At 37.5% G+C, this 27,683-nt stretch overlaps 1 long non-coding RNA gene across 3 annotated transcripts; it reads right to left on the minus strand.

The window, feature by feature from the left end:
- On the minus strand, window positions 1–27,683 carry LOC106036986 (uncharacterized). 3 transcript variants are annotated; one of them, XR_001207769.3, is made up of 5 exons: window positions 27,562–27,683; window positions 12,623–12,700; window positions 6,599–6,767; window positions 5,847–5,991; window positions 1–1,127 (listed from the first exon to the last, which is right to left on the minus strand). It is a non-coding gene; the product is annotated as an uncharacterized lncRNA (long non-coding RNA). The 3 variants fall into 3 exon arrangements; XR_010831939.1 differs by lacking the exon at window positions 5,847–5,991 and adding an exon at window positions 27,299–27,392 and having other exon boundaries at window positions 27,562–27,611; XR_007165751.2 differs by lacking the exon at window positions 5,847–5,991.

A 27,683-nucleotide genomic window follows, 5' to 3' on the forward strand; every position in this document is an offset into this window, starting at 1 on the left:
TTGAGCTACCTTAGAAGTTTGGTATGCTGATAGTCTGCATAAGTACTGACTGTCATGCATATGAAGTAGCACATAACCACCGCACATGTCATTCTATCCAGGAATTAGTCTTTCAATAGTGAATTAACCTATAGATCAGTTAAATCACCTGGAGATGTGTACTTCCATTACAGTTTATTAAGACTTTTAAATGTTTAGTGATGCAATTGTGTCATAATTTAAGTCATATGTCATATAGTCATTTTCATCATATGAAAATAATCAGATCCTAAGTATTACTTGCTTCATTTTAATGCAACGGGAAAGTACACCAGTGATAGTAATGTCTTCCAATTTCTACAGAAGTACAGAACCACTTTTCCTTAGGCACATTAAAGAAGTATATCCAGTCACAGCACACTGTATTTGCACACAATAAAACAAGCAGACAATACAAGTAACAGCAGATCATTTCCATCCTATGAGAGACAATTGATCCAATTGCCTGTATTCCCTGAAAGCACACCCACCCACACAACCCAGTACAGCATAGCCATCCCTAACATTTTTTTTTTTTTTGAAGACTTTATCGGAGTAAAAGATGAAAACTAGTGCATCCAGTTCCCTCTCATCTTCTCCTTTGGTGTCAGCACTGCCTTCTCATTTCTCCTTGCCCCTACTCCCACTGCCTCCTGTCTCCCACTCCAGAGACCCAGCTGCACTGGCTGATCTACTTCTGGACTGAACCTGAATCTGTCCAGCCTCCCCTTTGGTCTTTGTTCAAGTAATACTTATCTGTTCAATAGTGCCTCACCAAGGAAGTACACATCTTCCCTTGAAAATCAGCACTATTCCCCATTGACATTCTACCATTAAAACAATCACACATATCAGAAGCTGTTCCACCCCTGGTATATTCACACAGTCTTGTGTATCAGCCTAGACCTTTGAGTGCCTTTTAATTCTGGAGTTAAATATGTTGTTCTATGGATATGCAGCTAGTAGTTGGAGGAACCATAATTAGAAAGTAAGTAGCATGATTCCTGACTAACTGTTGTATGTTTTTACCACACAGCCTGGAATTCCTTTCCATCAGATAAGATGTCTCCTCATGTCTGTAGCATGCAAGCTGTAATGTCTCGTGTCCCCTAGACAAATGGCAGAGACAGCAACACATTATTAAACAGTGTATACAGCCTAGATAAAATAAGCAGACTTAAAGCTGAGAAAAGTATACTGCTATCTTTGTACTGATGTGAAAAACCCTAAAGTCTTAGGAAGTGCACAGGTAGGATTAATATAAGTTTCTAGTCAACATAGATTTCATAAAATATGGGTAATTCACGTAACAGTGCCCTACAATCTAGCCTCAAATCCAGATGTAAACTCCCTTCTAGATATTAACATATTTTGACTAAAAGATCAGATTTAACCAAGATTTGAGGGAACCAAAACCTTTCTGACAAGGATATCTTTTCTTCCTAGGAATTTTGACTTTATTCTACAGTTTAATACATCACTATTTTTATATCACGTTATAAAGTTAATGCTGAAATCCACCAACATTAGATCCACAGAGCTTTTTCATTTCACCGTGTTTATGTTCTTTTAAACATCTGTGTCTAAGTCCTTTTATTAAATCATTTCCAATTCATATATGAACACATCTAATCTTATCTTCCTAAGTGTCTGGAAGTCTAGACTCATTCTGACCTTCAGATCTGAAATTTGGACTGATGTTTAATATCATGAGGTTAACTGAATGCACTGGCCATCTCTTTTAGAAATTTGGAAATGTCCAATACAACTACTTTCTGAAAATTAATGCCCCATTTTTCTTATATGGCTTTCAGCAAACAGTTCCAGCTAGAGGTATGGACTTGTGATGCTGACTTTTTCATGAATTATACATCCCCGAAGTACAAGAGGGACGTAGAACTTCTAGAAAGGGTCCAGCATGTAGCCACAAAGACGATTAAGGGATTGGAGCATCTGTCTTATGAGGAAAGACTAAGTGAGCTGGGCCTATTTAGCCAAGAGAAGAGGAAACTGAGATGGGATCTTACCAACCTCTACAAATACCTAAGGGGACAATGTAAGGAGGATGGGGCCAGACTCTTCTCAGTAGTGGCCAGTGATCGAACAACAGGTAACAGGTATAATTTGAAACACAGGAGGTTTCATCACCATATGATGGAGAACTTTACAGTTCAGGTGACAGAGCACTGGAACAGGCTTCCTGGAGAGGTTGTGGAGTCTCCTTCTTTGGAGACATTCAAAACCTGCCTGGATGCTTCCTGTGTAACACGCTGTAGGTGACCTTGCTTGAGCAGGGGGTTGCACTAGATCTCTGGAGGTCCCTTCCAACCTCAGCCATTCTGTAATTCTGGGATAGCAAAGCCACTACTCATACCAAATGCAAGTTTCACATTTCCAAGGCTTAGCCTAGCCAGAGATATTCTGCATAGTTTGAGAAATTAAGCATCTTGTTCTATCACAACCTTTTTTAATCTGATAAATATTTAAGCTAAATGATATTGATCTGTGAGATAGAATTATGAGACATTGCACAATTTCACTGAGTCACAAAAAAAGAATTCATGATAGGGATGTAGATATGTTCTAGTCATATTTGGTATTTCCTTTTCTGACTGCCAATATTTAATCATTTACTATGTCTTTCCACTAAATTCCTGCCCTTTGTCTTCAAGTTCTATAGAAGAAAACAAGATACATGAATTGGTAGATTATACACACAGAACATGGGGGAAATAGATGGATGCTCTCAGCTACCAACATCTTCCAAAAGTGTTTGAGATTTGCAAAGTTATGCACCTGTAACATGCAGCAACACAAACTGCTTCTAGCCAAGCATTTCTAATATTTCTACTTCCTAATGAGTTCACCTGGATTGCTGAAAGTATACAGAGTATAAAAGTTATAGACTGCAAATTGACAGAAGACAGCGACGACATGCAAACCTGAGATTTTGGGGGAGAGGGACTTTCCTTCCAGGATAAAAGGTTTTGTTCAACCTCGTAACTTGATGATTTATGCAGGTTTTCAAGATAGATGTTAAGCATCATAGCTGTTAAAAATTCCTTATTTAATTCATCAAGTTAATGCTAGTAATTTCGGCAGAAGTTCTGTTCAAGCAAAGACTGCAAACCTGAACCTTAAATACAGGATCATTAAAAAAACTAACATGGATATCTCCCAGCAGGGGAGTACACTCAGAACAAAAACTTCTTCCATGGTTACTTGTTAAAAGTTATAATTCAGGTACCAACCTCAAGCTGGGACATTGCCACTGTTCTTTACTTGAATTCCATAGCCCCAGTTCAATAAAATATATCACTCATACACATGGGGCCTGATCCTGAAGTTTGTAATATGTCAGAAGCATCTCAGAAAAGTCCTGTTTATCCTGTAGCAGAGCTGAGCACTATACTTTTTTTATTTATCAATCAAATTAGAGACACAACCCATATGACATTATAATATACATTTCATGTTTTACTTTTCAATAAACAGTTCCTTAAAGTAGTATTAGAGATTTGTTAGTGCAGAACAAAGTTCCTGCTAAAATAATCTTTTTTTTTTTTTTAACTTTAAGATTGCAGTATGGCCACTCAGGAAAAGGCATATTTACAGTCTGCATTGCAAGGTTGGTATCATACCATAAGCATTCTCATGATGAGACCTGATGGGCTAACCTGCCAAAAAATAGTTGATTTTTTTTTTGGCTTACTTCCTCCATTTTTCAACACACCCCCACCCCCATGCTCTTTAAAGTCTATATTTAAAGAGAGCAAATCACACATTTTTGACAAGCAGCAACTGGGGTCAAAAACAACCCCCATCTCCTTCCCAGCTTTCAACTGCCTCAAGCAACTTAGCTTGTTTCATCTTATCCCTAGAAAATAAGCCAAATTGAACATGCGTTTGGTAAGAGCTGCCTCTGAAGTGCTTGTCTCCTTTTCTGAAGGACAGACTCCTCCTCCCCTTTCTCTAACTCAAAATGCATTTCTGTGAAGTTTTCAGAGGACAGAATAATTTTAAAACTGTAAAAACTCCATTAAATATCTTTTCCTCTTCACTAAAGGGACAAAAACTTAAACTCTGAAAGGATTAAGTAGTAGAAAAAAATTCTTTCCTCTGGACCATGAAGAGGTCACACCTGCATTGCTAATATGAAATGGGCAATTTCATGAGAAGTGTACTAGTGCTATGAACTGAATTAGGCTAAGCCTTAAAAACAGCTAAGTGATTCATAAAGTCAAAATAGCAAGCCCAATTTATCTTCACAGATCAGATAGAGATTTTTTTTTTAACAAGTTGAAATAACTTTTCTGCCTTCATAAAAGTGCAAAAGAAAACAACAGCACCCCATCCATGTATTTCTGCAGCATATATATAAACCTTGTCAGTTACACGTTGCACTGACTTTATCATTTCAGAAGTGTAGTAAACTTGAGAATCTTCCACCTCTATCAAGGATTCAGTACTACTCATAGAAGCTAAGTGAAGGTGATTTAAACCTCACTGTCTACTAATATCACTGAAAACTACCTTGTTGCCTCCAGGCAAAATATTGCTCTAAATGAAGACATGCAAACAACACATTCTTGTGACAGCAGGATAGAGCTTCCTGTCTGATAATTTGTTGTTTTCAAATCAAGTGTAAATTAGGTCTGCAAATTTTGGCTGCTGTAAACACACCTCAGTCTGTGTGCACAAAACATTTAGGAAAAAAGATGTCTTTCATGTTCAAGATCTTCACATCTATTCTGGACAGGTATTTCTATTGCACCGTATGCACTACCTTTTACACCAGTGGAAAATAGCTGTATTTCCAGGGATGTAAGATTCACAGCAACCACTAACGGTGATGCAGGAAGTTCTCATGTACAGTGCAGCCCTTGAATCTTAGTCACAAGGGAAACTGTTGTTGAACTAATAGTTTATTATTACACTCATATAAGTTTATATGCACCCAAAGTTGTCAGATGCTTCCAATTTAGAATTGGAAATTCATTTAATATATAGTCTGATGCAAGATAGACATTATCCTCACAATTCAAATGTACAATGACAGCAGTAATAAAGAGCTCCTCTTAAAGTGTGTTCTGTTAAATACATTAACAAGAACCTTCCACAGGGAACACCCACACATAGGCTGGATAGGAGATGCCATAAGAAAATAGACATAATACATTCTCTACCACTTCCATATATCTGTAGATTATTAAGCTAAAGGTCTAGATACTTGAACTGTTTAGCTATTAAGCCTATTTAAGACTTTAGTCTACCCTATTTACCACAGTAAGGTCTGTAAAACTAAGTGACGGGACAACTAAGGAAAAAAGCATGTCACAGTCCCTTCTACTATAACGTGGAAGTTAAGAAGTATCTACGCATTGAGGCTTAAAAGTAGACGAAGTTTAGCATTCTGCATAGAAAAATAATATTCTTTACAAAAGATGGATTAGTTTCTTTGATTCCTGTACAGCTTGGTAAGTAATGAGAAAAAAATGTATGAGAAAAAATGTTTTGAATAATACAACTGGGGAAACAAACACCATTAAAGTTTGTCATCTTCATTACAGCTCCAATTAGCAAAAAATATACTTATTTAGGAAAGCATTTATATTTAAACATGTGCTAAGGCAGAGGAATTAGTTTTTGCTTAGTTTCCTGCATTCAGATGCAATTGTTGCATATTGTTGCCCACAGGCCAAGATGACCTATGCTTCACAAGAGAGCAAAATTCTGTCCTCCCAGTTCACATGACTATCAAGAAAAAGTAACTAAAGCATTGACATTGATAAAGGTATGATTTTTATGGATCAAATTCATTCATGTACCAGGTGCTTATGAACCCATTAACCCTGGGAGACAAGAGATACAGTGGTCCTGTGCTGGCACTTCACATCCTAGTGCCATCAGATTGCTTGAGATCATTTACCAAGGAAAGTGATGGTCTTTGGGCAGTCTCCCTAGGCAGTGTGTCTGTAACAGAGAAGCCAGTGTTGGAAATACTTCAAAGAGGGACAATGAGACTTTGCTATCACTTCTAGCAATATTGATTCATGTCAGTTTCATTGCCCAGTCTTCAATACTGTAATAAAAGTTGAAATTTCTACCCAGGATTAAAATGCATGCATAGGTACAGACATATGTTGGAAACACACATATGCACGAAAACAGCTTTTTCCAGCATCTAATAAGACTTGTACTACAATTTTCTTAAGCATCTAATTATTGCACAGTAACGCTAATGTATAACCAGTTATTTTCAGACACATCAAGAGAAATGGGAACTGCAGTATAAGAAATATCACTAATTTGCTATTAGTAATTTTTTCCTGTTTCCTTAAGAGTCCTTAAGCGAACAAGTTTTGTTTAGGGAACAGGATCTTTAAACAGGATAGTCTTTTACAGATAGCAGGTAATTTCAAAGCATTAAGGGTACATTCAGCACTTCAGTCAGTGTTATTGGTTAGTTTTAATTCAAGCACAGCATATTTTTCCTTGATTGATCAATTCAAGAACAACTTGGTAAATGTATATAGCTTTCTTATAGGGATTAAGAGACTAGATGCTTCAGTGGTCTTACCTGGTTTTCACCTTCCAGTTCTACCTTCTCTATATGGTTAGGCTTCTCATCTTGGACTGATAGAGCAGCTAAACACTCCATGCTCACTCAGGTTTTATTTTCTACTGCTGTAATCAGCAGCTATGTCAAATAAGGCCTCCTGTGGATGTTCTTTTAACTGATTCATCCACTAAAACATACAAATTAACAATTAATTCACGGGGACCACAGAAGAATCATTTGCTAGCAATGACTTGCAATAATAAAGTTCAATATGTACAAACATAACCTAGAAATGATTGTATAAGTCATTACTAATTCTGAGTCACCTAGTCAGTTCTCCATCGAGCCTTAGATAATATCTTGTAGCTGAACTCAGAACTGCTAACACAAAGTTATAGCAACTTCTCACCTAACAATTACTCATCCCCACTCTGTTGGGTGTAAATTTGATATGAAACATTCCTTGGTAGTTTCTGCCCCCACGCAGCCTACAGAACTTCTGTTCTGAGCAAACACTTAACTTCTTGAAGGTTTCTGTAGCTTTTTGAGGGAATAAACTTATTCAGATGAGCAGGACAAAAAGTGTCATGCTTGTCCCAGTTCTTACTTGCCTTGAATCCTAAGTACTCATCCATACAAATAGGAAAGAAAGCTGTCTGAGCTGCAAGTGTGCACTGCTGGCTCATGTCAAGCTTTTCATCCACCAGAACCCTCTAGTCCTTCTCTGTAGGGCTGCTCTCAATGAATTCTTCTCCCAGGTTGTTCTCGTGTCTGGGTTTGCCCTGACCCAGGTGCAGCACCTTGCATTTGGACTTGTTGAACCTCATTAGGTTCACATTGGCCCACTTTTCTAGCTCATCCAGGTCCCTTCGGATTTCATCCCTTCCTTCTGTTGTACCAACTGCACCACTCTGCTTGGTGTCATCTGCGAAGTTGCTGAGGGTATGCTTGATCCTACTATTACCTTTGATAAAGATATTAAGCAGCACTGGCCCCAAGACAGACCCTTGAATGATATCACTAGTCACCAGCCTCCACCTAGACATACAGCTGTTGACCACCACCTCTATAGATATGGTCATCCAGCCAATTCCTTCTTATCCATTGAATAGTTCACCCTTCAAATCCATCCCTCTAATTTAGAGATACAGATGTTATGTGAGACCATGTCAAAGGCCTTACAGAAGTCCACATAGATAGCATTGGTTAGTCTTTCCTTTTCAAAAGATGCATCATAGAAGGCCACCAGATTGGTGGCTCCTTGTCTGGCATTTGCCTTGGCATTGCTTCCAGGAGGATTTGTTCCAGGACCTTCCCAGGCACAGAGGTGGGGCTCATTAGTTTGTAGATTAGATTCCTGGGTCCTCCTTCCTACCCTTTTTAAAAATGGGAGTGATGTTTCCCTTTTTGTAGTCACCAGGGACTTCACCTGACTGCCAAGACTTCTAAAATACGATAGAGAGTGGCTTGGCAACTACATCAACCAGTTCCCTCAGGACCCTGGGATGCAAGTTATCAGGCCCTTTAGATTTGTACCTGTTAAGTTTTATCAGGTGGTCTCCAACCAGCCCTTCACTTGCAGTGGGAGGGACTTTTCTCTGCCCAGCCCCTCTCTAGAGGTTCAGGGACTCAAGAGACATAGCCTGACAGACAGTGAAGAACAGCAGAGAACTTGAATACCTCAGCCTTATCCATGTCTGTTGTTACCAGTTCTCTTTTCATTTATCAGAGGGTGCACTCTCCTTGGCCTTTCCTTTCTGGCCAAAGTACCTATAGAAACCTTTGTTATTCTTTGCATCCCTTGCCAAACTGTTCCAACTATATCATGACTTTCCTGATCCCACACCTACACATTCAGACTGCATCCCTGTACTCTTCCCAGGACACATGTCCTTGATTCCACTGCCTGTGCATTTCCTTCTTACACCTCAGTTAGACCAGTGAGCACACTATAAAATTGTCTATAAAGAACAATCCAAGATTCAAGTTCAAAACTCATAATTCAGATAAGTGAATTATTTTCAGAAATATCAAGCACCATATTAGTCAGTGAAAGGTAATTTATGAAATCTAAACTGATGCCTTAATTTTGGAAATATTAGCCATACATATCTGAAAAAGAGAAAAAGGAAAACCTGAACTTTAACTCCTCATTTATCACAGCTATTAACAATCTACAGATTTTCTTTGTCTACTGTTCCCACCACCACCCATAAAATTTTGAACATCCACAGATTTTCTCTGCCTTTTTTTAAGCTTATTCACTACAGGAATTTCAGTCCTTTACAATCTCTATCTAGGTTTCCCTTTCCAGATTGCTCTTCCACATTTTTGAAGGGAGCAGTACTGTTTTTTGGGGGATGAGACCTCATGGTTCTATCACATTCCAGTTTTCAGAAGCATAGGGAGCTTCCTTTTACCTGTCAAAACAGACTGTTGCACATACTCATTTTTGTCAGCTTATTAGCTTTCTTAAACATGATTTATGATTATGTTCACAAACTAAAAAGTAACGCTTTTCGGCAGGTAGCTTATTTTGTTTCTGCTACACTATGCAATATGCAGAAATATTTAAAGTCAGATTTAAAGTCACTCCAATAAGTTTGTCTCTTCATATGTTAGCATTACTTTCATGATTAAGTAGGGTTGACTTAACTAGAGTATTCACTGCTCTTTATAGCCAAGTAACAATAAGCTCGCTTTAGAGCCAGTCTCGGTCATGGCCAGCCTGCAGGTGTCTCACACTCTAAGCTTTCAAGTCTGATCTTAACATGTCACTTCATTTTGATCTGTATCATCCGCTCTGGCACAAAACTCTCCATGAGGAAGGTATATAGCAAGAAATATCCTCTTGTATTTATAATCCAAGGCCCTTTTTGAGGTGATGAAGCTTCAAAGACCACTGCCTTAAAATTTGTCATGTTTTTCTAATAACATCTTTCGATCCATATCTGGGTGTTTGGGGGATGATATCACAGATATCCTACAGGGTTATAAGAAATTGCCATAACAAGTCTTTTGCATTCTACACAGACTTGAAACATTATTTCCCATGAGCTCCCTCTGTTCTGAAAATATAAACTATTTACTTTGTTCCTATAAAAAAGAAGCTACGTTTAACAACTATTTTTTTCTTATATCCCAGCTACCAGTAGATCAAGTCTGTAACACTGATGTATTTCTTTTATTATAACCAGTTTACTATTTATCACGCCATATGTTTTTGTGTTCTCTTCACCAGCTAGGATTAAAGTTTGTTTTCTAATTCAGTGAGAAAAAAACATTAAATAGCTCAGGGCTAACACCCTCTCAATCATATTCAGAAGGTCGTAACAATCAACATAGAATTATTATCCCCATTTATATTTGTCTAAAATCAATTAAATATTTTATTATGTGCCATGGCTGACTGTTTTTCCAGTTTATCAAGAAGTACTGTGAAAAAAGTCAAACTTAAAACAACTCAAAAACGGACTGTATGCTGAAAGGCACAGCTACATGTGAAGTGTACCTAAGACATAATCTAAATCTATAAAATGACAGAGGGAGATGATAGCTGGGAATACGAGAAGTGAAAGACAGCTATATATACACACAATGTATGTGTGCATATAAAGCTAATTATATAGTCAAATACATGCATCAATATATATAATGTTGCCTGCATTGATTCTAGATAAATACATTGGTTATGATACTGAAATAGCCTTATGGATGAGTTTATGATCAAGACACCCATAGGACAACACATATGAAGGAATGATCACCAGCACCAGCTTAGGCCATTAAAAAGTTTTCACTCAAAGCTTGAAAACCTAATGATGTTCAACAAGTCAAAGTGCTAGGTGTAGCACCTGGGTCAAGACAATCCCAGACATGAGCACAGACTGGGAGAAGAACACATTTGAGAGCAACCCTGCAGAAAAAGACTTGGGGGTTCTGGTGGATGAAAAGCTCAACATGAGCCAGCAGTGCGTGCTTACAGTCCAGCAGGTGAGCTGCATCCTGGGCTGCATCAAAAGAGGAGTGGCCAGCAGGTCGAGGGAGGTGATCGTCCTCCTCTACTCTGCCCTTGTGAGGCCCCACTTGGAGTGCTGCATCCAGTCTGGGACCCCTAGCACAAGAAGGATTTTGATCTGTTAGAATGGGTCCAGAGGAGGGCCACAAAGATGATCAGGAGGCTGGAGCACCTCTCCTATGAAGAAAGACAGAGTTGGGGCTGTTCAGCCTGAAGAAAAGGCTCTTGAGTGACCTTATTGCAGCTTTTCAGTTCTTAAAGGGGACTTACAAAAAGATGGAGAGCGACTCTTTACTCAGTCAGATAATGACAGGACAAGGTGGAATGGTTTCAAAGTAAAAGAGTAGAGGTTTAGATTAGATGTTAGGAGGAAATTCTCCAGAGGGTGGTGAGGCACTGGAACAGGTTGCTCAAAGGAGCTAGGGATGCCCCATCCACAGAGGTGGTCAAGACCAGGTTGGATGAGGCCTTGGGCAACCTGATCTAGTGGTTGGCATCCCAGCCCATGGCAGGGAGGTTGGAACTGGATGATCTATGAGGTCCCTTCCAACCCAGACAATTCTATGATTTTATGAAAAAAATCTTAAGACTTGAGCTCAAGCACTTTATCTCACTGCTTAGACAGGTAATTGGTTTTGTTTTTATTCTTTCTTCCTGCCTTCATTCTTTATAGTTTGGAGCAAACGTAGTTGTATAGAAGAATTTCAAAATCCTCAAGCAATACTCTACACGATGGGAGGAAAAAAAAACAGAATGACTAAAACATCTGCTCTACACCACTACCTATTTAGCTCAAATAGGCCTCAAAAAAAATCAATTTTCACATAATCTCAAAATGGTTGAGGTTGGAAGGGATCTCTGGAGGTCATCTGGTCCAACCACCCTGATCAAGAAGGGACACCTAGAGCCCATTGCCCTGGACCATGTTCAGATGTCTTTTGAGCATCTCCAAGGAAGGAGACACCACAGCCTATCCTGGCAACCTGCTAGGTCAACTTCAGAGTAAAAAAAAAGTTCCTAATGTTCAAACAACCTCCTGTGTTTTATTTTGTGTCCATTTCATAGAATCATAGAAACATTAAGGTTGGAAAAGATCATCTGGTCTAACCATCACCCTACTAACAACGTCACCCACCAAACCATGTCCCTAAGCACCAGATCCGACCTTTCCTTAAATACCTCCAGGGACTGTGACTCCACCACCTCCCTGGGCAACCCGTTCCAATGCCTGACTACTCTTTCTGAGAAGAAATGTCTCCTAATTTCCAACCTAAACCTCCCCTGGTGCAACTATAGGCCATTTCCTCTAGTCCTATCACTAGTTATCTGTGAGAAGGGGCCAACCCCCAGCTCCCTGCAACTCCCTTTCAGGTAGTTGTAGAGAGTGATAAGGTCTCCCCTGAGCCTCCTCCAGACTAAACGACCCCAGGTCCCTCAGCTGCTCCTCATAGTACTTATGTTCCAGGCCCTTCACCAGGTTCGTAGTCAGCTTCTCTCGACATGCACCAGGGCCTCGATAGCCTTGCAGTGAAGGGCCCAAAGCTGAACACAGTACTCAAAGTGCAACCTCACCAGACCTGAGTACAGGGGGATGATCACCTCCCTGGTCCTGCTGACTCCACTATTCCTGATACAAGCCTAAAAAAATGGACTTAAAAAAATGAATTAAGGACTGACTGTAAGCCCTAAATGTGTTGATAAAAAATATTTTCGTGGGTATCAAGCAATATTCCCAGTAACAAAGCAGAAGGTGCGGAGATCTCTAAAATACTTGATGTGTTCTAATCACCAGTATTCAGAAAGATTTATTCAAATTCAGCTGATTGTGAGAAAAAAAAAGTTGGATAGAAAGTTGAAAGATTTTGACTTCCCTAGATCACCAAAGAAAGTGTTTGGAGGAAAAGCCTATTTGTGCCACATATACCAAATGAGTTAAGCACCATAAAGCATTAAGAGTTTTTTTTTTTTTTGAGTAAAAGATTAAGCTGCTGGAGAAACCAGTCATTTAGACAAAAATATACTACCTGACTAGAAGACTTCTAATGGGCAAAAGAACTTCTGCATCTTATGTTCTTTATCCAACTGCTTCTTCCATAACATCACTTTAGTGGAGAACAAAAAAATGAGTTAATTTTTTTCTACAAACCAATCAAATTTAATATTAAGATACAGATGGTATACAAAAGTATGGGATCAGGTTTAATGAACCAGGAGGACTCATTGATTCTTACTTTCCTAAATTGAAGGGGCCAAGAAACTCACCAGTTGTGACAGTAATACTTGTCCACTCACTGGAAATGTAGTTAATTGAAAGTTAGCAATTAATTTCCTACAAAGTAGGCACTTTATCACTGCATGACAGTCAAAGGACATAGGCTAGACATCAAGCTTCTTGCCAGCAGTGTATCCCACATACTATGAAAAATCACATGGGCTATTTTGTAGCCCATTATCAGTCTCTTAATGCCCATTGGGAACTCCTAAAGGTTCCCAAGAGCTGCACATCATGTAAGCAGAGTGATTAGCAACTCAACATCGCATTTTTCCTGGCTAAATTGTTTGACTCCTTTTTAATGTCACAGCTTTAAATATCTTCAAGATATTTGTGGTTCAACATCAATTATATCTGTTCTTATATTTATTGAACTAGGGTATATATAAAACTTTCATAAGTGGCACAATTATGGGGATATATCTTGCACTTTCCGGTCTCTTCTGTACTTAAATTCTGACTGAAATCTCTTATAAGAGTAGATCTCATTTCATATTTTGAGAGCCAAGGCCTATTTGATTGTTTTTATCTCATCTAAGCAACAAAATAAATGAAGTTCAGGAAGTTTTCTCCACAGATAAACCAATACTGATTTTGCTTCCCCTTCAAGAAAAATTCTATCACTAACTGTGACACAGACCCTTTCCCCCCCCCCATAAGCTTGAACAATTCATAAGTGTTAAACACACCCACTAAGATCATGACAAAGCTTAACTGGAACCTGATTCAAGTAGAGTTTTGTATACAACATTATCCAGAATCACAACCTGAAACTTCTGTACAATTCATTTTGCAGATGAAGCATTCTCATGATTCAAACTTGTAAGAACCTATTGTTCCACCCATTTTGAATTTGGTAGCTAGAGCTTAAATATTGATTTAAAATTAAATTATTCTTGAATTACATATAAAAACATTACATGTAAAACCCTATATTGCTTTTCAGTAATACATTGTGTCGTATACCCCTATGGAGCTATCTATGCTGGGGAGTCCACAAAAATGAATCCTTGTGTGATTTATCCTTTAAACTTGTTCTGGGACACAAGCCTTTTTTGAACATCTTCGTATACAATCCAGATGATCATACCAAAGGGTTTTGAATTGTACAAAATAAAACAACTCAAATATTTTAGAACAACATATTACTTTTGGAAATGTTACCATACAAGAGACAGAATATTTTCTCATGACAATTGCACCAGAAAATAGAAGTTTCACCTAGACAACTGGTGTAAAATCTCAGAATTTGCTCAGAGGAAGGAAAAAACACAAATAAGATTGAGGTGGAAGCTCTAGATGTTTTAAAAAACACATTTAGATTATTTAACATTTATATTTTTGAGGATCATCATGGTAGTATGAACTCTTCAGCTTTGACTCTTCAGTGAAAAGACCATAGTATTTATTTTGAAAGTTCTCTACAATATATAGCTTTCTTCTAAGTCCAGCTGTGCAGGGGAGTTGATAGCACTAATGAAAATAGACAGTGGAATAATAGACTAGATTTATGACTACTACATGTAGGATTCTGTGACTAAGCTACACCTACTAGTTAGTCTGTTTCTTTTAATGTCTCTGAAAGATACAGACACCTGAATCTTAAACACTTGTACATGCCTCCCAAAATACTTTTAGCTCCAGGGAGATTTCTGTAATATACTGTGTGCATATCAGTTGTTTAACACTAATGAACAGAACTGCAATGCCTAGTTTTCTCCCTTGTATAAAAATACTAAAAGAGAATGAGTCAACTTCAATACATAATACTAGATTGGACTGGAAACAAAGGCAAAATGGCTGTTTAGAGAAAGCCATAGAAATTATGATTTTTCACCTATTAAAAATATTTTAAAATACAGAAAGGGCTCAAATAGAAAGTTCCCTAACTTGTAACTTTTTTTTCCTCTCCAAGATTGCAGATTTGGAAACCAGCTAAGACTTACTAAGCATTATTTACAATACAGCAGCATTCATAAGCACAGTTAAATTCTGTGTCCCAACTCAACTGAGCACTGTACATCAAGTTCCTTATGGCATGATTCTTCTGCTTTCCACCCAGCTGTCTAGACAAGATGTGGACAAGATTCTCAAATCATCATTATGCCATAGAAAAAAAAGATAATGAAGTTCTGGAAAATGCAAGCAGAGCAACAGCAAGGAAGACTTAAGATTATTCTTTACCTCCCCACACCCCATTAAGGAATTACTAAGATTGATACCAAACTACAAGATTTACTACTTATACAGGATTTTGAGGAAAATACGGAAGAGACTGAAATATGATTCAAGCAGTGCCTATAGTGAGGATAAAAGCAGAGAAGTCTGTTTTGTTTATCAAAAAAGCTTATACAATCATAGAATATACTGAGTTGGAAGGGACCTGCAAGGATCATGAAGTCCAACTCCTGGCTCCACAAAGGACCACCCAAAAGTTAAACTACATGTCTGAGAAATGTTCAAACATTTCTTGAACTCCAATAGGCTTACTGCTGTGATCACTTCCCTGAGGAGCCTGTTCCCATGCCCGACCACCCTCTGGGTAAAGAACCCTTTCCCTGATATTCAACCTGCACCTTCCTTGTCACGGCTTCACGCTGTTGCCTTAGGTCCTATCAATGTCAGAGAGAAGAAATCAGCATCTCCCCCTCTACCTCATAAGGAAGCTGTTGACCACCATGAGGTTGTGCCTCAGTCAACCAAATTGTTTGGTTACCCCTCAGAACCAACTTGAACTTCAAAACCAAATGACTTCAGCTGCTCCTCATACATTATGCCCTTTAGACCTTAACCATCTTCACAGACTTCCTTTGAATGCTAACAGTTCTATGTCCTCCTTTTATTGTGGTGCCCCAAACTGCACACAGTACCCGAGGTGAGGCCACAACACTGTGGGGTAGAGTTGGACAATCACTTCCCTAGACCAGCTAGCAACATAATTGAAATGAAGCTGTCATATCATGTGTACAAGAACCTCAAGGAAAAAAAATACTAAATGACTAAACAGAAAGCAGAAAAACACAAGTTACTGGTTGAAAGTTGCACAGTCCCACCGAAAACAGACAAATAAGAGTTTTATTTACTTGTTTGGCAGGTAGCTATTTTAAAAGATAAATTCAGGTCAAATTTAAGTTATGGAATCACTGTTTATCACATTTCCAGGACTTGGCGGTAGCTGTTGGATTAAAAAAATCTATGAACCTCTTCTAATTCTTCAAAATATTAGCCATAGAGTGATTTTCTTACAGCAACTGAACCAAAAATCTCAGCAAGAGTAACAGATGAATCAGTCTTTTAGACACTGAAATAGACTGAAAGAAAAAGCATTCTTCTATTTAGTAGATTTGAGTGAACTAAACCCGGAAAAGATGATACTGTAAAGCAAAGAACGGAGTTTCCACTGAACTGAGTTATTAGGATAAATCACAGCTTCTAAACATAGGGCCAGAATCATCTAGTATTATTATGCAGTGGATGGAGGATCACATAGTTCTTTGCTAGTATGGGGAGTCATATAAAAAGGCCAAAAAGGATAGAAAAATAAGAAAATCTAGTTTGGTGTCATGGGGAAGACACCAGAAACTCAGTTCACTGTAATCACCTTATCTTGAATAGAGGGAAGATGCTTTGCTAGCAATCAGAAAAAGTAGTCAGGCACTCCCAAATTCTCCTACTATGCACAAAAAGCACCCACAACAACACAAATATTGGTTATCTGATTTGTGCCCTTGTAGCACAAGGAGTAGCAAATGACTCTTATCCAGGTGCATGTGTCAGGGCAACAGCATGGGACTAAGTGAGTGTCATGAGACCAGCAGAGATGCTCTGGACAAGAACCCATATAAGACTTTTTAAATGAGATACAACTAACAGCAACTGTACAAACCATCTAAATAATAAGATTTCCCATGTTTATGAAATTTTCCCATGTTTATGAAATTTCTGCATCCAATATTTATGATATACCTATTTTCCTCTAAGCTCCAAAATCTCTCGAGTACTGTCTAATAACATTATTTGTCCAGCCTTAAGAGAAAACTTGTCTCAGTCTTGGTATCTTTGAGAAGTAGAATAAACTGAAGTCCTACACAAGGAGTTGTGGTTGGTGCTGTATTTGTTAGTAATTGCAAATCATTGGTGCTGTACCACAAAATATATTTGCTTCACAAAACCATTTGTGACCAAACTTAAAGCAGTAAAACTACAAATAAGCCTCAACCACAAACATGAGTGTAATACAGAAGTAACCTGTGGAATTCACTGTCATATAGCATAACTGCGGTGTACTTTCAATGCATTCTTGAAATGCATACGTTTACTGATGAAAATCAACTTCTACAGATACAAAGGTTACCAGTAGGTGTCCTCTAAAGCATGAAAAGGGGGCAGAAGAAAATATATGACCATGACAAAGTATTGGAGCTAGGCTGAGTGGAAGGGAGCATGTTAAACTTTTGACTTCTACCATTACCCACAGCAGAAGAAAGACCTAGGATTGGTAGCTTTACTAAGGCAATTCTTATATACCTAAAAAAATATTTATAGAACTCATTCTGGAAACTCTGGCCAAGATACAGGTCATGATCATTCCTAACGTGCTAGAATAAAACAAGGTGAATTCACGGTTAGAAAGTCTTAATAATTCAGTATCGTAGGTTCTTTTGCAGACTTGCTAGTTTAGCTCTAATTTTATGCAAAATGAAATTAATATGACATGAAATATTAAGTTAGCTTCATAACCAAAATCATTTTATAGTCATCATAAAAGGGATACTATAATTATGAACATGAATGACATTCTGACAAATGAGATATTCTGCAGTGGTATCTTAGCCATTTGTGATTTTCTCACACACAGCTCCTCAGTCTATATCCTTTATATCATTACTTCACACTTAATTAGGAATTTCTAGTAGAAAAAACATTGTTATTAATTTCATATATTTCCTAAGGATTTCTTGGATTTTTTTTTTTGGTTGGAAATACTCCAGTTTTTGTTAGCATGCTTATTTGACCTGTGAAAAGAACTGCGTATTAACACTGGCTTTAACAGGAAATACCAGACTTCTCCCTAACTTTAGTTTCATTGATTCCTTTCATCTCCAAGAATATCTGGCAACTTTGATAGCCTCATCTGTCTATGTTTAAGACTGCCAGTGACCAGGCATTTATCTGCTGAAGTTACATCAGACTGTGACCAAAATACATACTTTTCTAGTTCATTTATGTTGAATAAAATTTGTTTACAAAATTCCTAATGCATTATTCTACATAATGAAGCATCTGTCATGGAAAAATTAAGTCAAAAGTCATAGTTGTATGATACTTTTAATATACCATTTATAATTATTCTGGTCAACATGCAATATATAAAAATAAAAAATGTGCAAGATAAAGTAAAAAAAGGATTGTATCTGAAGAACTAGACTTCTAGTATTGATTTTTTTTTTTTAATTTGGAGTTTTTCTGATGAGAACAGAGCAAAGCAGTATAACAGAAGCTTCATCACAGCTCCAAACCTCTTCAGACCAGAACTTAACTCAAAAGCCTTTGCCCTCTTCCTATGATTTCAGCTCTGGACAGACTTGACTTTTTAATTCTCTGAATCTGAGTACTTTATTTTCCTCAGACAAATGCATTCACCTCACAGAACACCACCTTTCAAAACTCCCATATCAGTTTCCATTTCCCAGGTGATTCTCATGTTGCTGATTTTAGTAGGGGACTGAAAAGTCCTCAAAAGGAATTTCTTTGTGAAGGTTAAGCACATTATTATTTGTTTACATGGTCAGTGAAACAGCAGATTACACCCTCCTTTTCAGCAGCTTTTTGACTTAAACTTAGTATATTTTTCTTGACCTTCTGTAGTGTAAAACGCTGCTGTTTCATTCAAGTTTCATAGATGAGCCCCTGAATCACTTTATTAGCTCTCCTCAATTGGGTTAGTAGCAATCGCTCAAATGAGATCAAAAGGACTCATGTTTGAAAGCCCAATCCTTACAGTTTATCCTTGTGCCTTCCAAACCATAGCTTTGTTCATATGCCCAATTTGATGTTTGCTTTTTTACTAACAGTAAACATGTTGACTCAGTTCATGATCTGTACTTTCTATATCTCTTCCTGCAGATCCTGCAAATGCCAAAAGGTTTTCAGATCCTATATTTGTTAGCTGATTGTTTCTGCCTAGACTCTTGCCTGTTGAAGTGTTTTACATGTTTCAGACATTATCAGAGAAAATGCTACTTTCAGTAAAAATCCATATTTTCCTTTGAAAAACTGGAAATTACTATTTTCTGATAAGTTTTAAAGCTTAGTCCATCATTTCTGAGTCTGACAAGCAATAATTACTTAATTTACTGAGGAAAGAATAAGAAAGCATTAAGGGGAAATAAGAGCAAGGTAATATAGCTTATCCAACAGGACTGAACCAACAACACCAATCTGGGTAAGAATTTCTTAATTAGAACCTAGTCTTGGCCACCATGGGAGATGGATACCATATTAAACACCTAAAGTACCCTTTCTTCTTTGGTCAGTGGAAGTACCATGGTGATGTCAATGTCTACATATCTTTATACCAAGCCACTTTCAGGAGTAAGGAATAGTGTTAGTTGTTCTCTACCTCCCTAACAAAATCACAATTTGCTTGAAATATCCCATGGGCCTGTTCTGTCCTAGAGAACACATTTAGGACTATGCTGTGATGATGAGCTAGATTTTAATCTTAATTGTAGCCCTCAAATTCAAAACAATCCCATGAGATTTCAGGGGTGTCAGCAGATTCACAACAGCAACAAAATAAAAACCAAACCACCCCTCCCCTCCCGCAGAAGCAATCTGGCTATGGTTCTCTCAATTCTATTATCACCTCTATTCTTGCCAAAAAAATGCCACAAAATCTTTAAAAATCACAGACGTTAGTTCTCTGATGCTTCCAGATGGAGTTTTGGCTCAGAATATGAAATATTTGTTAACTCACCAACAATATTCTCTTGCAAGACAAACATTTTTATTTTTTGATTGTAAAATCAAGTACAAATCAAGAAGTTTGATTTTCTAAATTTGGGATTAATGCTATGTATTTTCACAGATTAATGGAGCTGACAAGGTTTTAAATCAGTCATCCTTATATATTTTCCTTAGTGTGAAGATACATTTGTTAGTACAGCTAAAGTAAAAGACATCATTGTTAATTTCTTATCCAAGCAGTCAAAGTTCAATAGGCATATTAGTTAGGTAATATATTACAAACCCTAGAGGAAGCTGTGTTTAATGGTAGGTGTAGTAGAAAAGAATGTGTTTTCACAGCAATATAATGCTCCCTAGCACTTTTAGGTTTGAAGCATCAGAAAGGTAAAAAATAATCCAATCAGTTTTGACAGGGTGCTTGTTGCACATGCACAGATTCCGCTTTCCTAATCCTGTCCTACAGGCTGATCTAATCTCAACAGCCGTGGGAGCCAGATTCCAGGTTTGTACAACCACACAGACACTGTCATCCCCAGCTTTCTGAATCAGCACGGTGACACCAGCTTCCAGACATCTGTACACCAGACTGGCTGAGAACACAAGATCCTCTATCTCTAAAGCTAAGGATGCTCTGCAATAAACCTGTCAGGCAGGTTGAAAACCAATCAGAATGTAGTTCTGTTGACTTCTTTCCCAGAAGAAAATCTACTGCCTGCTGATGGCTCTGGAGATATTTTATTCTATTGTCAAACAAGTTCATCCTTGCTTATAAATGAATTAATTACAGCAAGAAGAGCAATAAAGCCAAATTGTAGAAATAGTGGTGCTGTGTAAGGACAGAAACTATTCAGAAAAAACTGTTTGAAACAATGCCCTGGTGTCCCACCTGTTCTTTCTCAATCATGATCACATCTCTTCCTCTTTCTCATCTCAGAGGAATGCAACCAGAAAAGAGGATTTTTAATAGCAGAAACTAATAAGAGGTGATAAAGCTCTCAGACATAATTTTGGGGATTCAGCATCCCAACCAATTTTCAGATGCAAATTCCTTTGTAGACAAAGTCTAGTACCCGTATTTTTTGTCATCCAACAGACTAATCTGCATGACATTCTAGCATTTTCCTTCAAAATCTGATCATTCTTATCCCTGATTAACCACAGGTCTATAAAGGTTGCTGAAACCAAGTATTCACTCTTATTTTATGTTGACCTTGAGAATCGCGGGAATTTAAAATTAATTTCTTTGGGGCTTTGAAAACTATGGTAAAAACACAACTCTAGCCTAAGAAATGTAGTTGAGAATACTGAAAACAAAAATTAAACTTTAGACATATGAAAGGTAGTGAATAGCCCAATTAAATGGAAAAAGTTTGAATTCTGCAGATATGACATGGCAAACAACTATGAATCAAACCATACTTAAGTGAGGAATTCTTTCTGAAGAAACTCTGTTTGTTTTGTTTAAGAAAAGGAAAAAACTACTGAAAGTTTCTCAAGTAAACAGAAACCAGAAAAATCGGTCTCTGGAAAAGGAAGTTTTAATCCTGCAAGTGATCCCCTAATGATATTAGATTATCCTTTAATTTATGCCTAATAATAAGACATGGGTAATTTACACCACTGAATTCACAAACTGACATTATTTCATTTGTAGCCCTTAGTGAAACAATATCAAAATCTCTCATTTTTTCTTTGACTGCTTTTAATGCATATTGATCTGCTGGTATAAAACATATAAATCTGTCCTTCATTTGCAAAGAGGAAGTGAAGCAAAGTTTACAAGTAAAAATACAAACCTGAGCAGTTCAACTTAATCTGTCTAATCAAATGTCAGTCACACTTTCTCAAAAGCTGAAGCTTTTCCTGCATTTCATGCATAAACAGTACTCACCCAAAAATCTCCAAAAAGCTTTGGGTGCTCAAAAGCACCCAAAGAAGAGATAGGTCTAATGTTGAAACTGTGAAGTTACAAAGGAGATTCAATAAAATAAATGCAACTATATAATCAAAGAAGTGCGCATATAAAACAGGATGAAACTATAAGAAAGTATTTTCACATAAAAAATAAAAATAAACAAGTAAAAATATCTTGCATAGTAGAGAAATATATGATGAATACCATTAATGCTTCTTTTCTGATCCAAGCTGATAGTGACAGAAGATTATCATCCTGTGAATGGTTGGCAGCTTACCAGAAAACTCAGTGGAAGAAACACTGAATTTTGCCTAGATTTTACCCTCTGTCTACACAAGACTCCACTGCCTTGCTGTCCATCTCAGAGCTGTGATCAAGAAATTAATGGGCAGGGAAAATAAATTCTATTTTGTCAAAAAAACAAAGCTTATGATCAAAAACTTGTAGATAGTTTTGCTACCTAACATGTTTGTTCTGTTATCAACAAGGTATTTCTTGTAGAGGCTTTTAATCTACATTCAGAAAAGCCTGCTTGAAAGCAAAGGATATCTTTTGTACATTTTCTTTTAAACTATGCAGCTACTAAGATGGAGTACACATAGAAAGAGTATATCCAATAAATGTTTGTGTCAGTTGTGAACTAAGTTATTCAGAAATGATTCCTGACATTATACAAATAGTTCTAAGTCTCAGTCTTACCAAATAACTACAAAGACTGGGAAGGACTTCATTTTTAACTGTCATGATCCATTACTACAACATGCTTTTTTTTCAACACGTTTAAGATTATGAACATCTCTTCTACTGCAGCTGTTCTGAGCTTGATTTAAGCCACTAGATATTTCCTGGAATACATATTACTAGTTAACAACACCAAGAACCACTTCAGGTTCTTTCTATAAAGCACTAAGTAATAAAATGAAAAACACAAGAGATTTGAACAAAAAGGGGTTTGAATTAGCTTTCAAGGAAAGTCATAACCTCAAAACAAAAACCAACTAAAATGCCTTTAAGAAACATCTCTACATAGAGTAAAACAGTAAATAATTTAAATATTTGTTAGCTTGAAGATTATATGTTCTCCAGAATGCTTGGAATTTAACAGCAAACACACAGGAGCTTTTATTAGGAGTTTTATCTCCAGGCATCCTCGGCCTTCTGGTCTCTTATCCTCTACATGCTTAGGTGCACAAGTTTTCAGAGAAATTTCATGCTACTGCCTAGACATAGCACATGTTTTCATCCCAGTGCCTTAATTTTCTCATAGTCTTCTCTGCTAGTAAATAAGATAGCAACTTATCAAAAACCCTTGTATATCTATAAACCTGGGCAATCATCTACTCCAGTCACAACAGCTAATAGTTCTTTTTGTTATATGGTCAGGTCCATTAGAGAAGCAAGGCCAAATCACAACAAGGCCAGTTTTTACTTCAAATTTGCAATCTGTCACAGAAACCAGCTTCAAGTATTCTGGAAAGAGTGCCTCAAAGGGTTGCAAATCTTGTAATGATTACAAGATTACCCTACCAAATGATAAAATTACAAAATCTCAAAATCAACAGCTATAACATCATAAGGATGAATATCAGCTCAGCTGCAGAAATTTTTGTGCCCCATCCAGTGTCAGAAGGAGCAGGTTTCCTAGTGACACTGTGGCCACAGATTTTTGACTCATTACCAGGAAGGCTAGAAGTAGAGGCCTCCACAAGTTTCTGAACTCATCTGGTATCTGCTCACACAAAGCCTTCAATGTTCTGAGATAAATTAGCCTCTGGAATGTTTTTGTTTTTGGAACTGTGTTGTGAAAGGCAATGTTTGCCACACATCTGGAAAGAGTGTGCATAGGTTAAGGATGGAAAATGGGAAAACGTTGAGAAAATAAAACATGAAAAGGAGCAGACTGGGTGGGAAAACAAGTGCAGAGTAAGCGAGGGGGTGAAAGGGAACTATCTTACAAGGAGGATGTCTTGCAGAGAAACTTACAAAGATAGCTTTTTCTCCTGGGGCTTAGAGATGCTTCACTTGACACACATCACTCCCCAGCAGAGTGGGAGGACAGCTAGTTTGAGATTTCATATGAAAGTGAAATCTTTAAGATATAAATACATAGACAGGTTCATAGAAATTCTTAGTGTTTTTTTTTTATATAAAGACATCCGTTATTGCTACAGAAATCGTATACTACATTCTGGCTGTAGAACATAGTGGGTGAGAGAACGGAAAGAAGTCAAAGGAGTTTTAAGTGCCATCTTTATTCTAGCCTGCTTTTTTGTCTGGTATGTTCACGACTGTCCACAACAGAAAACTGGACATCTGAACAAACAGTATGCAAGGTGTGCTGTAGTATATACCATTCCCAGAATCCCCACGCTGCCTGTTATAGCCCTATTTCCAGCCTATCACCCCTATTACCAGACCTCAAGCCTGTACCTGATATAGTGCTGATGGTTTTGGATGCGCCTCTACAGTTTGTGGTCCTTTGCAACAGTGATCAAATACTATTTACTACAGTGAAGTTGGAGCTCAATTCTACTCAGCATGCTAAGATCATTGCTTAAAAAAGTATCTCAGCTTTCTGATATTGTCCTTACAGCTGATTTCAGATGATCAGACCCTATGCACATCCCTCTGGCATTTCAGCACATACAGAACGTTAAAACAAAGCAGGAAACCAGCATTTATATAAGTTTGCTTTATAATGAAATGGGAAAGAAAAAGCACAACAATAGTGTACAAATATAAAAACTAAGTAGGCTGGTAGGCCAATAATTAACAGCCAGTAAGCTTAAGGAACTATCCTTACTGTTTTCTAGGTTGTAGATGTTATTGTAAGAAAAATATCTTCTAAATAATACGCATTGAAAAGAAATAAAAGTGAAAAATTGTCTGAAAAAATCTTTGTATGCAAGACAAATTATCAATACATAAAAAGGACTCCACACCCTAGTAAATCTCAAAGAGTTTCAGTTCTCTGAAATGATGAATTCCAGAACTAAGAAAATAATTTAAGGCATGTAGCAATACAACATATACAGTAAGAGGAATGAATATTAAAAGTGAATTGCTACCAAGCACACTAGCAAGGATTAGCAGTTGACTTACAAGTTACACGCTCTTGGTAACAGACTTTAAGGCCAGAGGTGAGCAATAGATTGTCCATATGCCATAAGGAATTTTAGTCAACTCCCATTGACAGAGAGCCAAATACTTTATGTCACCTAAAGTATGATGTCAGAAAAACATCCACTTGATCTGAAACCAAGACAACAGTCTACTGTTCTCCTAAATACTATTCTCTTTGGAGATAGGACAATGCTGATCTGAATGTGCATAGACCATCAAGAACTTGGAATCTACTATTTCAGCCACACTAGCTTACTATAATAGTCAAAACATATACGGAACAGTATCACTGTCCCATGTCTCTAGCACCATTTTAAAGGAAAAGACTGAATAAAAATGTAAAGTCTGGGAAGGTGGCAGCCTCAGACTACAGCCTCTTACTGTTTTTCTTGTTGACTATCTTAGGTGCCTAACCTATCTTCTCTCATGATTCCTCTTTAATTTATAGTTTTGGCTGTTGTGAAGGTCAGTCCTAGTGCCTATCTTCCCTACAAACTGTGCAAGAATCCTGGGTGTAAAAGGGCATAAAGCTAAGGCAACTGCCATGCAAAGAGAGGCACAGCAACACAGACATCCATTTTTATGAACCCTCACTTCCACCATTTTAGTTTAATTTCTACCTTTGCAGAGGGCAGAAAAGTCTCTGTCAGTAAGCATGTCACACAGTGGCTGGTAATCCATCTAATCCTGTCATTAATCAATACATACTAACACTTGAAAAGCCTCTGTTAATGAACGTGACTTTAGGAACAACAATATGTGACATATCTCCAGACTATTCCATTATATGCACATTGTTAACTCATCAAATCAAGTCTTTGTTCTCTTAAATACTTCCTGAAACTCAGACAAGAACATGCCAGAACAGTAAGTTTTCTGGAAATTCCTTAACTCTTATATGTCCTCTTTACATCACTGTTCACACTGCTTTTTCTTCTAGTTATGTATTTACCCAAAAGCTTCCCTAACTTTATCATACTTTGTGTAATAGCATTGATTAACCTGATATAAACATTTACAATATAATCTGCTCCTGAATCAAAAGAACACTTTAAAAAGAAATTCCAGCCAAAACCAGGACAGAGCTATACACAGCTTAGTAAGGAAGAGAGTGATGCACAACATAAATGAAGAGGTGAAAGGTGAAAAGCAATTAAAGTTCACATTAGTCTAGTCTCCAGTCATGTGTGCCAACCGCAACTTATTAAAAATCAAGGAGCATTGAGCTGCTGCTGTTTATGTTATAGGTCCATAAAACCTCATGGAGACGTGAAAGAGGCTGTCAATATAGTAGTTTAAAGCCCCCTTTTCCCTACCCGTAGCCAACAGGAAAATAGCATCTAAACTCAACTAGGAAGGATGGTGGTATAAGCTATTCTGCTTTAACAAGTACATTCCATAGGGGTTTCCCTTTGTGGCCCGGACTGGCTGCAGAGTCACCGGAATCGTTTCCAGAATTGCATACAAGCACATTTTACAGGAGAAAACAGGAAAGAAAAAAAAGAAAGAAAAAAGTAAGGCATAAGGATTTTATTTTTGTTTATGCTTCAGAGAAAAGCATTGGACACATGCAAATCTACAATTTCATAGAGGCTCCTTCATACATATAATTTTTACAGTGCTTAGTAAGGGAAATGCAATTAAGATTAAGCTCCGAGATAAGTTCTGTTTGGGTCAACCTCCCCACACCTACCACTCCTATTTATCTTAGGGTCCTAGTCAAAACCTGGACTGAGGATGAAGACCACACATGAAAGACTGTGCCTTTTAAACAGGATTGAGCATCAGCTGGCAACCCAGAGAAAAACACCATTTCCTCAGGTCTAATTCTTAGCTGAACAAATGCTTCAGTGTGAAATAAAGAAATTACTTCTTCCACACGTACAATAGGTTCTGGATAACACTAATTAAAAAAGCACAGTAGTGCTTTTAAATCATACTCTTCACACAGATGTTTCAAAATCCACATTCCTTACTTTCCTTTTGACTGTAAAATGACCATCAGCTAGTGACCTTTTAATCTGGGCCTAATACATAATCATCAAACATTGTCCTTAGTTACATCAGTCTTAGATAGTATTTTTTACATCAAACACGTCAAGTAGATAAGTTAAACCTCCTTCTTCTGCTACCAGAAAAAAAAAACAGAAAGGACTTAAAACCATTCATGAGTTCTATGTATGCAATATACATAATAACATACTAATGACTGCTTCAAATTCAGTCTCATTATTGGATGTTTAGGTACAACAGAACTTACAGAGGGGAGACTAACCTGGTTTGAGGTATACATATTCACTCTACAACTTCTTTATGGCTATGAAGGCACAAATCATATCGAAGACAGTCTATCCTGGTCCTCCAGGAAAAATTTTCTTTCCATGGATAGGATACGCGTCGATACCATGGATATATACATACCTCTTCACCATCTGTTTCTAGGCTCCATTACAGGAAGAAGTTAAGAATGGTTTGATTACACTGTTCTGTAGTTACCTCCAAAAGGCACAGAACACTTTGCAGGACAACCAAAACAAAACAAAAAAGTAGACATTAAAATTTATACTAAGGCTTAGACCAGGCCCTTAACATGTAGGGAGAGATGTATTCCCATGTACAAACAGAAAGCCCAGCCTGGGGCAAAACCAGCTGAAGAAAGAAGACTGAAGAATAAAGCTACATACCTACATGATACAGTCCATCCAGGATGCAGGATTGACAGAGCTAGAAATAGATCAGTTTCAGAAAGGACTACATTCCCAAACTGGTGCTTAAATGGAGCTCTTGGGCCATTTGCAGGAGGTGG

This window comes from Anser cygnoides, chromosome 5 (assembly GCF_040182565.1).
Source record: "Anser cygnoides isolate HZ-2024a breed goose chromosome 5, Taihu_goose_T2T_genome, whole genome shotgun sequence".
Classification (NCBI taxonomy): Eukaryota; Metazoa; Chordata; class Aves; order Anseriformes; family Anatidae; genus Anser; species Anser cygnoides.